The sequence below is a fragment of the Mobula hypostoma genome, chromosome 4 (genome assembly GCF_963921235.1).
Source record: "Mobula hypostoma chromosome 4, sMobHyp1.1, whole genome shotgun sequence".
Lineage (NCBI taxonomy): Eukaryota > Metazoa > Chordata > Chondrichthyes > Myliobatiformes > Myliobatidae > Mobula > Mobula hypostoma.
The window spans coordinates 195925998-195943165 of record NC_086100.1 but is presented as its reverse complement, the minus strand read 5'-3'; the positions used below and the strand labels follow the sequence as shown (position 1 = coordinate 195943165).

Sequence of the window (17168 nt, the reverse complement as noted above, 5' to 3'; positions counted from 1 at the left end):
GGAGCTTGCTGCATGGGCAACAGCTTGCTCTCCATATTCTGCTGCCCTGGCTTGCGTATATGTAGACAGCATGGTCAACACGACCAACAGAGGCTGCGGTTTTGGAATGTAGGAGATTAAGTGCATGATCTATAGAGGTCTATAAGAACATGATGGACTCTTGCAGAATATAGTTACAGCTAAACAGGCAGGGCAGAGTAAATAGACAATAAGATGTAAGGTCATAACAAGATAGATTGTGAGATCTAGAGTCCATCTTATCATACAAGAGGACCAGTCATTAGGCTGATAACAGCAGGATAGAGGCTGTACTTGAGCCTGGTGGAACATACTTTCAGACTTTTTTATCTTCTGCCCAATGTAATGGGGAAAAGAGAGAATATTCCAGTGTGCGTGGGGTCCTCAACAATTGTGGCTGCTTTACCGAGGCAGCCAGAAGTGTAGACAGAGTCCATACAGGGCTAGTTTCCATGATGAGCTGAGCTGTGTCCATCACTCTCTGCAGTTTCTTGTGGTCTCGGACACAGAAGTGGCCATACCAAACTTTGGTATATCTAGATGGGATGCTATCTATAATGTGTCAATAAATATTATTGAGGGTTAACAAGGATGTGTTCTTTAGCCTCCTGAGAAAATAGAGATTCTAACACTTTTACATAGTGATTTGATAACACTGCGTAGGACAGGAAGGCTCAACAATGGGAAGTTAAAACCGACCAATGCCTCACCAGCACCAGCCTAATCCACCATCAAGGACATATTGTATATACAAAAAGGTGCTGGCAAAGAGCCAGTAACATCGTGAAGAATCCCACACACCCTGCTCATGGACTGTTTGTCCCACTACCATCAGGGAGGAGGCTGGTAGCATCCACGGTCCACCAGACTCAAAGACAGGCTGATCAACATCTCTACCCACTAACCCAGCCCTCCACACCCCTAACCACCACACTTAGTGTCTTTTATGTACCTGCACATACACTGGTCTTGGTATATAAGTTGACGATGATGACGTCGACTCAGACCTGAGAGGCCAGCAAAATTCATGCCTTACAAGGCGCAGTTCGAAAGGCTGTGTGGGGCGCCACTCCTCGCAATGACGTTTCACAGTATTATTTCATGAGGCCAAGTTGCGAGCTCGACATCAACCTGGCATGGGGGCGGTCTGTCACTGCCACCAGCCGACCATAAGTTATTTGTACATTATGTTTTATAGGATCGCTTAAATATTTATATTTACTGTGTTTTTTATTATTGTGTTCTTAATCTTACTGTATTTTACTGTATCTTTTTGTGCTGCATAAGATCTGGAGTAACAAGCATTTTGTTCTCCTTTACACTTGTGTATTGAAGAACTACAATAATCAGTCTTGTATCTTGAATCTTGAAAACAACACTGATATATGTTTTATGGGTGGACCGTAGTCCAGAAGAACATTGTTTTGTTTGGTTACATAGAGAGCAAGGCTGAGCAAGCTGGGGCTTTACACTTTGGAGTGAAAGGGGATGAGAGGTAACTTGATGGAGGTATAGAAGGAATGGACAGGGACTTTTCCTCAGCTTGGAAATGGCTAACACAAGGTGATTGGAGATCAGTATGTCAGAGGTAGGTTTTTCACACAGTTAGTGGTAGGTGCCTGGAACATCCTGCTGGGGTGCTGGTAGAGGCAGGTGTATTAGGGACGTTTAAGAAACTCTTAGACAGGCACATGGATGATAAAAAAATGGAGGGTTATATGAGACGGAAGCATTAGATTGATCTTAGAAGAGGGTAAAAGGTCAGCACAATACTGTGGGCTGTACTGTTCTATGTTCTAAAAGGAGGACTTCATTACTTGTGAGGCACACTGGGATGTCCTGAGACTGTGAAAAGGTCTCTGCAAATGCAAGCCTTTTGGTTTATTTCATTTTACTTATAGTCAGAGACCAGCATGCGAGAGTTGGGAAATGTTTCAAAGCGTTGACGGGCAGATGGGAGGAAGAGCAGACACACCCAAAACTTGAAGCATCTGGATGGGGAAGGAGGGAGGGAGGAATCAGACTCTGGCACACTGGTGCTATTTCAGCTCATTTTCAGGAAGTATCGTGGCTTCAGGAGGAACTCTGGCAAAATTGGTACATTATTTCATTATTACCACATGTACTGAGACACGGTGAAAAACTTTCTTTTGCATGATGTCCACACAGATCAACAATGCATTGATGTAGATAAGAGAAAACAATTTGGAATCATGTAGTGCATATGGATTTCAGCAAGGCATTAGATAAGATATCCCATTCAAGGCTTATTGAGAAAGTAAGGAGGCATGGGTTCCAAGGGGACCTTGCTTTGTGGATGCAGAATTGGCTTGCCCACAGAAGGCATATTCTGCATGGAGGTCGGTGACCGGTGGTGTGTCTCAGGGATCTGTTCTGGGATTTCTTCTCATCATGATTTTTATAAATGGCCTGAATGAGGAAGCAGAGGGATAGGTTAGTAAATTTGCTGATGACACAAAGGTTGGGAGTGTTGTGGATGGTGTGGATGGCTCTCAGAGGTTACAGCAGGAAATTGATAGGTTGCAAAACTGGGCTGAGAAGTGACAGATGGAGTTCAAACCGGATAAATGTGAGGTGGTTCATTTTCGTAGTATTACTGGTAAGACTCTCGGCAGTGTGGAGGATCAGAGGGATCTTGCGGTCCACAGGACACTCAAAGCTGCTGCACAGGTTGACTCTGGGGGGGGAGGCATACAATGTATTGTCCTTCATCAACTGTGGGACTGAGCTCACTACAGGAAGGATGTGGAAACCATAGAAAGGGTGCAGAGGAGATTTACAAGGATGTTGCCTAGATTGGGGAGCATGCCTTATTGGTTGAGTGAACTTGGCCGTTTCTCCTTGGAGCGATGGAGGATGAGGAGTGACCTGATAGAGGTGTGTAAGATGATGAGAGGCATTGATTGTGTGGGTAGCCAGAGGCTTTTTCCCGGGGCTGAAATGGCTAACACAAGAGGGCACAGTTTTAAGGTGCTTGGAAGTAGGTACAGAGGAGATGTCAGGAGTATGTTCTTACACAGAGGGTGGTGAGTGCATGGAATCGGCTCCCAGTGATGGTGGTGGGGGTGGATACAATAGGGTCTTTTAAGAGACTCCTTGATAGGTACATGGAGCTTAGAAAAATAGAGGGCTATGGGTAACCCTAGGTAATTTCTGAAGTAAGTACATATTCAGCACAGCATTGTGGGCCAAAGGGCCTGTATTCTGCTGTAGGTTTTCTATGTTCCTATGTTTCTATAAAGTGTTACAGTTAACAAGAAACTGCAAAGCAGTCAAACAATTAGGGACAAAGTCATAACAAGGTGGACTTTGAGGTCAAGACGCCATCTTATCATACAAGGGGACCTTTTAGTAATGGGATAGAAGCTGTCTTTCAGCCTGGTGCTAAGTGTTTTCAGGCTTTTGTATCTCCTGCCCAATGGCAATGGGGAGAAAAGTGAATGTCCAGTCTGCGTGGGGTCTTTGATTACGCTGGCTGCTTTACAGAGGCAGCGAGAAGTGTAGACAGAGTCCACAGAGGGGAGGCTGGTTTCTGTGATGTGCTGAGCTGTGTCCACAGCTCTTTGCAGTTTCTTGTGTCTTTGGGCAGAAGTGGTTTGCTATTGCCTTCTTCTGGCTAGTGTCTTTACAAGATGGGTGACCCCAGCCATTCTCAAAACTCTTCAGTTATGGTCTACCTGGTGTCAGTGGTCTCATAACCAAGACTCGTGATATGCCCCAGCTGCTCATATGTCCATCCACAACCATGGCTTCACATGACCCTGATTCAGGAGGGAGGGGTGCGCTAAACATGTGATAAACCTTGCCCAGGGTGACCCGCAGGCCTCCTTTGGTAGTGATGTATCTCACCCTTCTATCCAACCCTATGTATACTATCAAATCTCCCCTCTTTCTCCTATGCTCTAGAGAATAAAGTCTGAAGGTTCATAAGGTGATTTATAGACTTTGTTTCAAGACAGCAAGTTATCATAATCAAGAAGTTGACAGAATAAAATTTACCAAAGCTTTCCTATACTCTTGCTGTTCCCATAATTTCTCATGTGGAATGGAAAAGACAAACAGATATTTTGTCAGTTCATGTGATGAACATGACCAGGAGTTAATGCCTTCAGTTCCATCCTCATCATCCCTCGTGGCTGATCAATCCAAATATTTTCAAAGAAAATGCGAAAAAGGATTACAACACTCTGTGTAATGCTCCCAGTGAGGCCAGGCAGGCGTCACAGTTAGGTTACCGGGCAAGTGTTCAGAAATCCCAACTATAGATCTACAAAGAAAAGTTGAAATCCCACCATGACAAGGAGGGAATTTAAATTCAAGCAATTGAATAAATCTGGAATTACGTGTTATTCTACACTATTATTTTCCCTTCTATTTTCTGCTTGCACTGATATTTATTTTTTATTTATTTAGTGACACAGCATGGAACAGGCCCTACCAGTCCAACACTGGTAACTGCCTGGCAACACACCTCTTTAACCCAGGGGTTGCTAACCTTTTTTGTGCCATGGATCAATTAAGAATCCATGGACCCCTGGTTGGGAGTCTCTAATCAAAGGACAATTTACAATGACCAATTAACCTACCAACCAGTATGTCTTTGGGCAGTGGGAGGAAACCGGAGCACCTGGAGGAAACTCATGCGTTCACGGGAAGGGCGTAGAAACTTCTTACAGACGGTGCTGGAATTGAACTCCGAACTATGATGCCCCCGAGCTGTAATAACATGATGCTAACCGCTATGCTACTTTGGTGCCCCAGTGTTGAAATGAACTGTATGGATGGCACAGATCAAGCGGGCAGCCAGATACTTTTTCCTAGGGCACGAGGGAGCATAATTTTAAGGTGATTGGTTGGAAGTATAAGAGGAATGTCAGAGGTAGTTTTTTTTTACACAGAGAGCGGTGGGTGTGTGGAACGCCCTGCCAGGGGTGGTAATAGTGATAAAGTTTAAGGCAATGGGGGATTCTCAAGATTCCTGTAAACAATGGATTCAGTACTATGTCTGTGACTGCAGTGTGTTTGAATAATGTCTCACAGCTGCTTTCTTTGGAGCAAGATGACTAAAGTTCACCCAGATCCACATAGATGTCTCTGGGCTTTTCACACCTTTTGATTTTGACAAAAAGCAGTACCTGATGGAAATTAGACAGGGCATTCCTTTCTTAATTAAAGCATAAATTTGACGGATGTTCTTATCTTTGTAATTAAGTTGTGGCTCCAGCAAACCAGGTAGGACATTCTTTTCTTTAATTAAGGTGGCTGGAGTATCTAACAAATTGATTGTACTTTTGTATCAATAGTCCATTGACTTAACCAGAACAGTTATCAAACTGATTGTTCTCTGTATCAATAGTCCATTGACTTAACCAGAATGGTTATCAAACTGATTGTTCTTTTATATTAGTGGCCTTATAACTTCTGACAACTCTGACATCGGGCAGTGAACTTGTAGAACCGCCGGGGAGATGAGAAAGAGTCTCTCCCTGATGTCGGGTCCAAGTTCACTCGCCGGCTGAGCTCGAAGAAATAAACGGGTGAAAAGATAAGTAACGATCTTTTTGTGCTGTCGTTATTTGATCCAGCAAAGTTACGTTTACCATAGGGGCAATTACATTAGAGACATTTAAAGAACTGTTAGATAGGCACATGGATGAGAGAAATGGAGGGCTACATGGGATGGAAGAGTTAAATTGGGCTTAGTGTAGGTCAATAAGTTGCACATTATAGGCCGTACTGCCTGTGCTACACTACACTATTCTATGTTCGGCATTCTGAGGCAAAACACAAAGGATATTTGTAATCTGGTCATCTGCTCTTTCATCTTGTGGATAATGTTCAGAAGCAAGGAGTCAACAAAGAGCTTATAACCAACATCCCCAAAGAAAGTTTAAAAATAAAACACTGTTTTCTTCTGGGCAGTAATTGTAAGATTGCTCCACCTATCTCCTGGGAGCTAGGGAATAAAATGGGCTGGAAATGACCAATGCTAGTCAAAGACTGTAAATAACGTCTGTAAATATTTATTCTGACTGGATCATCAAAAATAAAAGAACAAAGATGGAGCTCAGCCAATGCAACGTTGCACAATAGCTCAATAGTCTCAAGTTCAGAAGGTTAAAACCCCAAGGCAAGACCTTGGATGAGAAGCGTAGGTTCGCACCATTGCTAAATGTTTACTGGCTTGACGTGTCAAATTTCAGATAAAGCGTTGTTCCTCCCTGTTGGGTATTAAACTGAGCTACCATCCAGGCCATGCTCTCTTCTCACTGCTGCCATTGGGCAAAAAGTACATGAGCCTCAGGTCCCGCACAACCAGGCTCAGGGACAGTTATTATCCCTCAACCATCAGGTTCCTGAGTCAGCATGGATAACTTCACTCACTTCAGGTCTGAACTGAAGACTCACTTTCAAGGATACTACAACTCATGTTCTCAATATTATTTCCATAGATTTATTTATTGCTATTTTGTTTTTCTTTTTGCATTTGCATAATTTGTTGTCTTTTGCACACTGGTTGCTTGTCCCTCTTTGCCGAGTGTGGTTTTTTCATTGATTCTGTTGTGTTTTTTTTACTAATTACTGTGATTGCTCACAAGGAAATTCCCACCACTGCCTGTTAGGGTTTTGTATGTTTTCCCCGTGACCACGTGGGTTTCCTCTGGGTGCCCAGGTTTCCTCCCATCGTCCGAAGATGTACCAACTGGAGGGTTAATTAGTTATTGTAAATTGTCCTGTGATTAGGCTAGGACTAAATCGATGGGCTGCTGGGCAGAGTGGCTCGGAGGGCTGAAACAGCCTATTCCATGCTGTATCTCAATAAATAAATGAATTCGAATCTCAGGGTTGTATATGGTGACATACTATGTACTTTGATAATAAATTTACTTTGAACTTTGAACTAATACCCCTAAGGCAAGAAATTGGCTGAGAAGTATAGTTTAACACCATTGCTCAGAGTGTGCTGGCTCAAGGAGTCAAAATTCAGCTCAGGTGTTGATCCTCTCTGTTAGATAGTAAACTGAACTGCTAATTACCTGTGTGAGTGGGTAGGAAAATTCACACAGAACTATTTCACTAAAAGCACCAAGCCCTGCTCATGAACGAAACAATGCTCTTACCATAGGGGAAAAGAACACAGGCAAGTAAAATTTGAACTCAGGACTGTTAGAATATATTTAATAACAAGCACTGTATTTACAGCTTTTGACCTGAAACATCAGACTCAGAATCAGGTTTAATATCACCAGCATGTGTCGTAAAAATTGTTATAGAAATGAAGAAGTAGTGAGGTAGTGTTCATGGGTTCAATGTCCATTCAGAAATCGGATGGCAGAAGGGAAGAAGCTGTTCCAAACCACTGAGAGTGTGCATTCACACTTCTGTACCTTCTTCCTGATAGTAACAATCAGAACAAGGCATGACCTGGGTGATGGAGCTCCTTAATGATGGATGCCACCTTTTTGAGGCATCGCTCCTTGAAAATGTCCTGGATACTGGGGAGGCCAGTGCTGTTGATGGAGCTGACTGAGCTCACAACTTTCTTTCGATCCTGTGCAGTGGCCCCTCCAAACCAGACGGTGATGCAGCCAGTTAGAATACTCTCCACAGTATACCTTCAGGAATTTGTGAGTGGTAGATCCCAATAATCTCCTCTGCATCCTCTCTAAAGCTTCCACATCCATTCCTATAATGAGGTGACCAGAACTGAACACAATACTTCAATAACTCCTACGTCTATTTCTTATGTTCTTATGATTGTAGCGTATGTAATGCCGTTCACAACCCCCCAGATAAGGAAGTTAACTGGATGACATTCAGGGTTACGGCTGCCAAGGGGTAAATAATACTTAACCCACGCAGGTGTCGGCCAATGACAGCTCGAAACCAATGATGGCCTCTACGTCTTTAGAAGTCTGCCAAGATTCATTATGACATCTAAAACTTGGCAAATTTCTATAGATGTGTGGTGGAGTATATATTGACTGGTTGCATCATGGCCTGGTATGGAAACACCAGTACCCTTGAACAGAAAATCCTACAAAAAGATGATGGAGCTACGTTTAGAACTCTCTGTAGCTTATTTTGATCTGGTGTAGTAGTCCCCCACTATCCCCCCCTCCCGTACCAGACAGTGATTCGGCCAATTAGAATGCTCTCCATGGCACCTCAGTAGAAAATTGTGAGTGTTTTTGTATACCAAATCTCCTCAAACCCTTAATGAAAAATAACCACAACATTAATCTTTCTGCATCATAGTACTGTAGTATAGCAGTTAGCATAATGCTGAACACCACCAGCGACCTGTGTTCAATTCGCTCAGCTGTCTGTAAGGAGTTTATATGTTCTCCCAGACACGTGAGTTTCCTCCGGATGCTCCAGTTTCCTCCCACAGTCCAAACATATGGGCTAGTAAGTTATGGGCATGCTATATTCAAAGTTCAAAGTGATAATTTGTTATCAAAGTATGTACATGTCACCATATACAACCCTGAGATTCACTTTTTTGTGGGCACTAACAGTAAATACAAAGAATCATACACAGACCACACAGAAAGATGGACAAACAACCAATGTGCATAAGAAGACAAACTCAGCAAATACAACAACAACAAAATAATCAATAAATAAATAAATAATATTAGGACCTTGAGTTGTAGAGTCTTGAAAGTGAGTCCACAGGCTATGGAATCAGTTCATAGTTGAGGTGAATGTTAAGGTGTTTTCATGTTGTCACTGTTGACACTTGCAGGCTACCCTCAGCAAATTGTCAGATAGTGTTGGTCATTGACACAAAAGGATGCATTTCTCTGTACGTTTAGATGTTTCGATGTATATATGACAGCTAAATTTAAATCCTAATCTTAAATCTCTATCAATTTTCAACCAAACATATTTTGTGTAGGAGAGGAATTCTCTAAGCCAGGAGTTCCTAAGCTTTTTTTATGCCATGGACCAATACCATTAAGCAAAGCTTCCGTGGACCCTGGTTGGGAACCTCTGCTTTAAGGGAGAGAGGAAAAGCAGAGGTGTTTCCTTCGTATTCTTACATGTTTTGAAGTTGTTGAGAACCCCACTTAATTAAAACAGTAAAGTTGGAGGAACTGCTATTTCAATTACAATGTCAGCACAGGATAATCTAAACCAGGACCAAGCGATTGTCAGCTGTCCAGCTGTTAACATTGAACAGTAACATCTGGTTTGCCTTTCTGTAGGTTAATACCTTGCTCCACCTGGCTACCAGTACCTCAAAGCTGGGAAAACTTCAGTGAGATAATCTCCCCTGACCACCTGCGGCATCTCAGCCACCAGGGCCAATGAAACCTTTACAAGACTTCCATTTTCACATCGTCTTCAAAGGCCTGGGGAGGAGCAGAGGGGGAAAGAAACACAGAATCCCACGGAAGCAAGACGTGTGTGAGTGTGACTGCGATTGTGCTCTGTGTATAAGTGCCTGAGAGAGAGGATGAGTGTGAGAACCACGTACTTTAAACTTTTTGCACTACTTATAGAGACATGAAGTTAGGGAACACTACAGCACAGAAACAGGTCCTTCGGCCCATCTAGCCCATGCTGAACTATTAGTCTGCTTAGACCCATTCAGCTGCACTGGACCATAACCCTTCATACCCCTCCCATCCATATACGCTTTCAAATTTCTCTTGAACGTTGAGATCAAACCTGCATGCACCACTTCCGCCAGCAGCTCGTTCCACACTCTCACCACCCTCTGAGTAAAGTTCTTTCTCAGATCCTCATTAAATATTTCACCTTTCACCCTTAACCCTTATCCCATGACCTCTAGTTATAGTCTCGTCCAACCTCAGTGGAAAAATCCTGCTTGCATTTACCCATCTATGCCCCTTATTATTTAGTATGCCTCTATCAAATCTCCTCCCCTCAGTCTCCTACATTCCAGGGAATAAAGTCCAAACCTGTTCAGCCTTTCCCTGGAACTCAAGCCTTCTTATTTATTTAGGGTCATTAATTCTGAGATACACCCTGTGGATGCGCTGGGACACATAATCGGTAATGTAACCTGGAGTCGTCAGGTGTTTCGGGTCTTCAACATCATACACCCTCGCCAAGGTGACCCAGCCGGGGTTGATCAGCACTGACTCCAGATTGGACCCCGCGCCACACCACCTCCTGTGGTGTGGAATGCTGCAAGTCCAGTTCGTAAGCTTATCAGTGAGGTTGGGTGAGACAACAAGTCATGGGTTAAGGGTGATAGGTGAAATGTTTAAGGGGAACATGAGGGGGAGTTTTCTCATTCAGAGCTCAGTGAGAGTGTGGAACAAACTGCCAGCAAAAGTGGTAGATGCAGGTTTGAATGAAACATTTAAGACAAATTTGGATATGTCCATGGATGGGAAGGGTATAGAGATCTCTGATTCAGGTGCAGGTTGTTGGGACTGGGCAGAATAATAACTTGGCACAGACTAGATGGGCCAAAGTACCTGTTTCTGTGCTGTAGTGTTCTATGATTCTATATAGAAACATAGAAACATGGAAAACCTACAGCACTATACAGGCCCTTCGGTCCACAATACTGTGCCGAACACGTACATACTTTAGAAATTACCTAGCGTTACTCATAGCCCTCCATTTTTCTAAGCTCCATGTACCTATCCAGGAGTCTCTTAAAAGACCCTATCATTTCCACCTCCACCACTGTTGCCGGCAGTCCACTCCACGCACTCACCACTCTCTGCGTAAAAAACTTACCCCTGACATCTCCTCTGTACTTACTTCCAAGCACCTTAAAACTGTGCCCTCTCATGTTAGACTCTGACTATCCACACGACCAATGCCTCTCATCATCTTATACAGCTCTGTCAGGTCACCTCTCATCCTCCGCTACTCCAAGGAGAAAAGGCCGAGTTCACTCAAACTATTCTCATAAGGAATGCTCCCCAATCCAGGCAACATCCTTGTAAATCTCCTCTGCACCCTTTCTATGGTTTCCACATCCTTCCTGCAGTGAGGTGACCAGAACTGAGCACAGTACTCCAAGTGGGGTCTGACCAGGGTCCTATATAGCTGCAACATTACCTCTCGGCTCTTAAACTCAATCCCACGGTTGATGAAGGCCAATGCACCGTATGCCTTCTTAACCACAGAGTCAACCTGGGCTGCAGACTTGAGTGTCCTATGGACTCAGACCCCAAGATCCCTCTGATCCTCCACACTGCCAGGAGTCTTACCATTAATACTATATTCTGCCACCATATTTGACGTACCAAAATGAACCACTTCACACTTATCTGGGTTGAACTTCATCTGCCACTTCTCAGCCCTGTTTTGCATTTATCAATGTCCCGCTGTAACCCTCTGACAGCCCTCCACACTATCCACAACACCCCCAACCTTTGTGTCATCAGCAAATTTACTAACCCATCCCTCCACTTCCTCATCCAGGTCATTTATAAAAATCATGAAGAGAAGGAGTCCCAGAACAGATCCCTGAGGTACACCACTGGTCACCAACCTCTACGCCTCCCACTGTAGCTTGGGATACATCTCGGCTGGTCGCGGAGACTAATCCAACTAGATGCATTCCAAAAGCTCCAGCTCATCCTCTTTCTTAATGTCTACATGCTCAAGCTTTTCAGTCTGCTGTAAGTCATCCCTACCATCGCCCAGAATCTTTTCCATAGTGAATACTGAAGCAAAGTATTCATTAAGTACCTCTGCTATTTCCTCCGGTTCCATACACACTTTTCCACTGTCACACTTGATTGGTCCTATTCTCTCATGTCTTATCCTCTTGCTCTTCACATACTTGTAGAAAGCCTTGGGGTTTTATTTAAACCTGCTCGCCAAGACCTTCTATAGCCCCTTCTGGCTCTCCTAATTTCACTTTTAAACTCCTTCCTGCAAGCCTTATAATCTTCTAGACCTCTATCATTACCTAATTTTTTGAACCTTTCGTAAGCTTTTCTTTTCTTCTTGCCTAGATTTTCAACAGCCTTTGTACACCATGGTTCCTGTACCCTGCCATCCTTTCCCTATCTCACTGGAACGTACCCATGCAGAACGCCATTCAAATATCCCCTGAACATTTGCCACATTTCTGCCGTACATTTCCTGAGAACATTTGTTCCCAATTTATGCTTCCAAGTTCCGACCTGATAGCTTAATATTTCCCCTCACTCCAATTAAAAGCTTTCCTAACTTGTCTGTTTCTATCCCTCTCCAGCTATGGTAAAGGAGATAGAATTATAATCACTATCTCCAAAATGCTCTCCCACTAAGAGACCTAACACCTGACCTGTCGTGGTCTGGATCGGGTTCCCTTTAAACTTACTTTGTTTGTGTTACGATCCAGACCATGGACTCCCTGTTTCCCTTTGGTTCCTTGTTTTCCCGTGTCCCTCGGGCTTGGTGATTGGAGGCAAATTACTCTCGGCTGAACCAGCAGTTTATAGTCTCCGGCTTTCAGCCGTTCGGCGCAAGAGCATTAACAAAGTCACCGAAGGTACTGCGAGCCAATGTCATCTGGCCAGAGCCAACTAAGTTCTTGCTGGAGCGAGCCTAGTCTCCTCCCGAAGCAAGTGCCAGCAAGCTGCCTTCCCTTGCCAAAGTAAGTCAATCAAAGTTAACCCGCCGGGCTTAGTCAGCAGCTCGCCGCTGCTTGGAGCATACTTGGGGCCCTGTAATAGTACTGTCCATCATTGTGTGGTCTCCGTATCCATGTCCTGCGTCTAAAAGGGGTCCCGGCTCTGTAACCTGGAAGGGCCCTGACCCTGTGTCAAGTAGAGTCCCGACTCCGCCCAGTGTCTAACGAGGTTCCAAGAATCAAGTCCTGGCCCTGGAGGTTCCAAGTATCAAGTCCTGGCCCTGGAGGTTCCAAGTATCAAGACCTGTCCCTGGAGGTTCTAGGTATCAAGTCCTGGCCCTGGAGCTTCCAAGAATCAAGTCCTGGTTCTAGAGCTTCCAAGACTCAAGTCCTGGCCTTGGAGGTTCCAAGTTTCAAGCCCATGTCTGGGTCCCGAGTTCCATGTCCCGTCCCTAAGCCCAAGTCTGTGTTCCTGTCCCTTCTCCTAGTCTGTGTCCTGTCCATGTGCCTTGTCCTGTAGCCTAGCCACGTCTTGGCTTCACCTGGATCTGGGGTCCGAGCCCAAGTCAAGACCCAGGTTCCGGGTCCCTGTCCAGACTCTGGCTCGGAGTCTTTGTCCAGGTTCCTAGTTCCTAGTTCCTTGACCTAGACCCACTTTCCTAGTCTTAACTTTAGACCAGGGCCTGTTCCTCGTCCATTACGCTATTTCCCACTTCAGCTTTGCTCTCCGTGCAACGAGCAATAAACTTAATTTAAATTAACCTCACAAGATTTGTCTTGCATTTGGGTCCACCCTTGCTCCCAGCGCCCCCCCCCCCCACTGTGACATGACCAGGTTCATTTCCCAATACCAGATCAAGTACAGTCTCTCCTCTTGTAGGCTTATCTACGTATCGTGTCAGGAAACCTTCCTGAACACTCCTAACAAACTCCACCCCATCTAAACCCTTTGTTCTAGGGAGATGCTAATTAATATTTGGGAAATTAAAATCTCCCTCCACGACAACCCTGTTATTATTGCACTGTTCCACAATCTGTCTCCCTATCTGCTCCTCGATCTCCCTGTTACTATTGGGTGGTCAATAAAAAACACCCAGTAGAGTTATTGACCTCTTCCTGTTTCTAACATTCACCCATAGAGACTCCGTAGACAATCCCTCCATGACTTCCTCCTTTTCTGCAGCCGTGACACTATCTCTGATCAGCAGTGCCACACTCTCAGATCTTTTGCCTCCCTCCCTGTTCTTTCTGAAACATCTAAAGCCTGGCACTCTAAGTAACCATTCCTGCCTCTGAGCCATCCAAGTCTCTGTAGTGGCCACAACATCATAGCTTCAAGTACTGATTCACGCTCTAAGCTCATCTGCTTTGTTCATGATGCTTCTTGCATTAAAATAGACACATCTCAAACCATCAGTCTGAGCGTGTCCCTTCTCTATCACCGGCCTATCCTCCCTCTCGCACTGTCTTCAAGCTTTCTCTATTTGTAAGCCAACCACCCCTTCCTCCATCTCTTCAGTTCAGTTTCCACCCCCCAGCAATTCTAGTTAAACTCTCCCCAGTAGCCTTAGCAAACCTCCCTGCCAGGATATTAGTCCCCCTTGGATTCAAGTGCAACCCGTCCTTTTTGTATAGATCACGCCTGCCACAAAAGAGGTCCCAATGATCCAGAAATCTGAATCCCTGCCCCCTGCTCCAACCCCTCAGCCTCACATTTATCCTCCACCTCACTCTATTCCTATACTCACTGTCGCGTGGCACAGGCAGTAATCCTGGGATTACTTCCTTTGAGGTCCTGCTTCTCAACTTCCTTCCTAACTCCCTGTAGTCTGTTTTCAGGACCTCTTCCCTTTTCCTGCCTATGTCATTGGTACCAATATGTACCACGACCTCTGGCTGTTCACCTTCCCACTTCAGGATATCGTGGACACAATCAGAAATATCCCAGACCCTGACACCTGGGGAGGCAAACTTCCATCCGTGTTTCTTTCCTGCATCCACAGAATTGCCTGTCTGACCCCCTAACTATGGAGTCCCCTATTACTGCTGCCTTCTTCCTTTCCCTACCCTTCTGAACCACAGGGCCAGACTCTGTGCTTCCCCCAGTTGCTTCCCCCAGCTAGGCCCTCCCCCCACCCAACAGTACTCAAACAGGAGTACTTATTGTTAAGGGGGACAGCCACAGGAGTACTCTCTAGTATCTGACTCTTTCCCTTCCCTCTCCTGACTGTTACCCACCTATCTGTCTCCCCACCCCCCCCCCGGCCCCGGAGTGACTACTTGCTTATAGATCCTCTCTATCACCTCCTCACTATCACCTCCTGACCAGGAGAAAGTCACCGAGCTGCATCTCCAATTCTCTAATACGGTCCCCAAGGAGCTGCAGCTCAATGCACCCGGTGCAGATGTGGCCGTCCGGGAGGCTGGGTGTCTCCCAAATTTCCCACATCTGACACCCAGTACAGAACACTGGCCTCACAGACATACTTCCTGTTTCTATTCCTCACAGGTAACTTATCTCACCTCGACCCATTATTGCTGAAGCCCGATGAGCCAAAGCCCTACCACTCTGATTCAGATCACTCTGTCGATGACCACTCCGCCAGGCAGTGTCTCCCTTTTGTGCCTGAACCTTCCCAGATATCTATCTCACGATTGGTGTTCCGGTTATAGCCGCTGATAGGCCACGTACAATGGACAAACACTCGCAAAGCTCCTTTTTTAAATATTATGCTTTGATAATAAATTTTACTTTGAACTCTGAACCTTGATTATTCAGCAAGGAGTGGTCTAAAAATTCAGTCAATCAGACAGAGAGGCTGAGCATGAATTCTTCAATGATCTATCATGCCTGATGAAGAACCAAGTTTTTTTTTGAAAAGTCAGGGAGAGGGATTGTCAATGGGTGTTAGTTATTTAGAACAAAGAACAGTATATCACTGAATAGGCCTCACTCACTCCGCCCAGACTGCCTACTATAACTACTACCCCTAGTAACCCATTCACTGCTAGCACCAACACACTCTGAATAAACAATTTGCCCCTCACGTCACTTCTCAACTTCCCTCTTCTAACCTTGAAAGCATGTGCTCTGATGATAGATGTTTCTACCCTGGGGAAAAGATTCTGGCTGTCTACCCTGCCTATACCTCTCACAACTACAATTTTTTAAATTTAAACGTTTGAAATTCTTTTAAAAACTTTAAAATAAATTATTTGCTTGGGTTTCCAGAAGGAGGTTGTCTAGTGTTAGAGACTGTAAGTTAAAACCGCTAAGATTTTAAAAAAAAAGATTAACCAGGCTCAGAAGTCAACTGGGAATGGAAATCGAGCAGGAACTCAAGCTGGTAGAATGAACAAGGTTGGTACCATGGCGAGCAGTTTGCATAACACTGTACAGTGCCAGTAATCCTTATCTGGGTTCAATTCCCACCATTGTCTGCAAGTTCCACGCGTAGTTTTCCTCCAGGTGCTCCAGTTTCCTCCCACATTTCAAAGACATCCCGGTTACGGTTAGCAGGTTGTGGGCATGCTAAGTTGGTGCCAGAAGCCTGGTGACACTTGTGGGCTGCCCCCAGCCCAATCCTTGGGCTCAGTTAGTCATTGACACAAACGATGCATATGTGTCAGATTTATTTTGTGGGCATACTCAATAAATCTACAGAATAATAGCCGTAACAGAATCAATGAAAGACCACCCGACTTTGGCGATCAACCACTGTCAGAAGACAACAAACTGCGCAAATAGAAAAAGAAGAAATAATAATAATAAAGAAATAAGCAATCAATATTGAGAACATGAGATGAGGAGCCTTTGAAAGTGAGCCCATAAGTAGTGGAAAAATTTCAGTGATGGGACAAGTAAAGTTGAATGAAGTTAGCCTCATTGTTTCAAAAGCCTGATGGTTGGTTATAATAACTGCTCCTGAACCTCATGGTGTAAGTCCTGAAGCTCTTGTACTTTCTTCCCAATGGAAGCTGTAAAAAGAAAGCACGTCCTGGATGGTGGGGGTTCCTGACGATGGATGCTGCTTTCCTGTAACAGCACTCAGTGTAGATGTGTTCAATGGCTAGGAGGGCTTTACCTGTGATGGACTGGTCCAGATCTACTACTTTTTGCAGGATTTTCTATTCAAGGGCATTGTTATGCAGCCAGTCAATATATTCTACACTATGCATCTATAGAAGTTTGTCAGATTTTTAGACGTCATACCAAATTACATCTCCAAAAGAAACAAGGAAACTCCTAAAGAAGTAGAAGCGTGCTGTGCTTTCTTCGTAATTGCATTTATGTGCTGGGTCCAGGACAGGTCCTCTGAGGGGTACATTTAACAAAATATTTGGAACTATTGTCTGCAGCCCACAGAACATCGACGATGATCGCCAGTGCGATCTTGTCCCAAATCAGTGGGTTGAGCAGCTTCTGCAAGGATTAAACCCGAAACATCCTTCCTTCACACAGATGTTGCTTGACCCACTGAGATCCTCCAGCTGAGAATGTGTCTCTTGGAGCCAGGCAAAACTTCAAACCAAATACTGAGCTTGAGAAGTTTGGAGATCAAACCTC

General features: G+C 44.6%; 1 protein-coding gene across 2 annotated transcripts in view; it reads right to left on the bottom strand.

Moving 5' to 3' along the window:
• Nucleotides 1–17168, bottom strand: part of exoc6b (exocyst complex component 6B) — an 899778-nt gene that overhangs the window by 535188 nt on the left and 347422 nt on the right. The gene's annotated exons all lie outside the window — the stretch shown is intronic.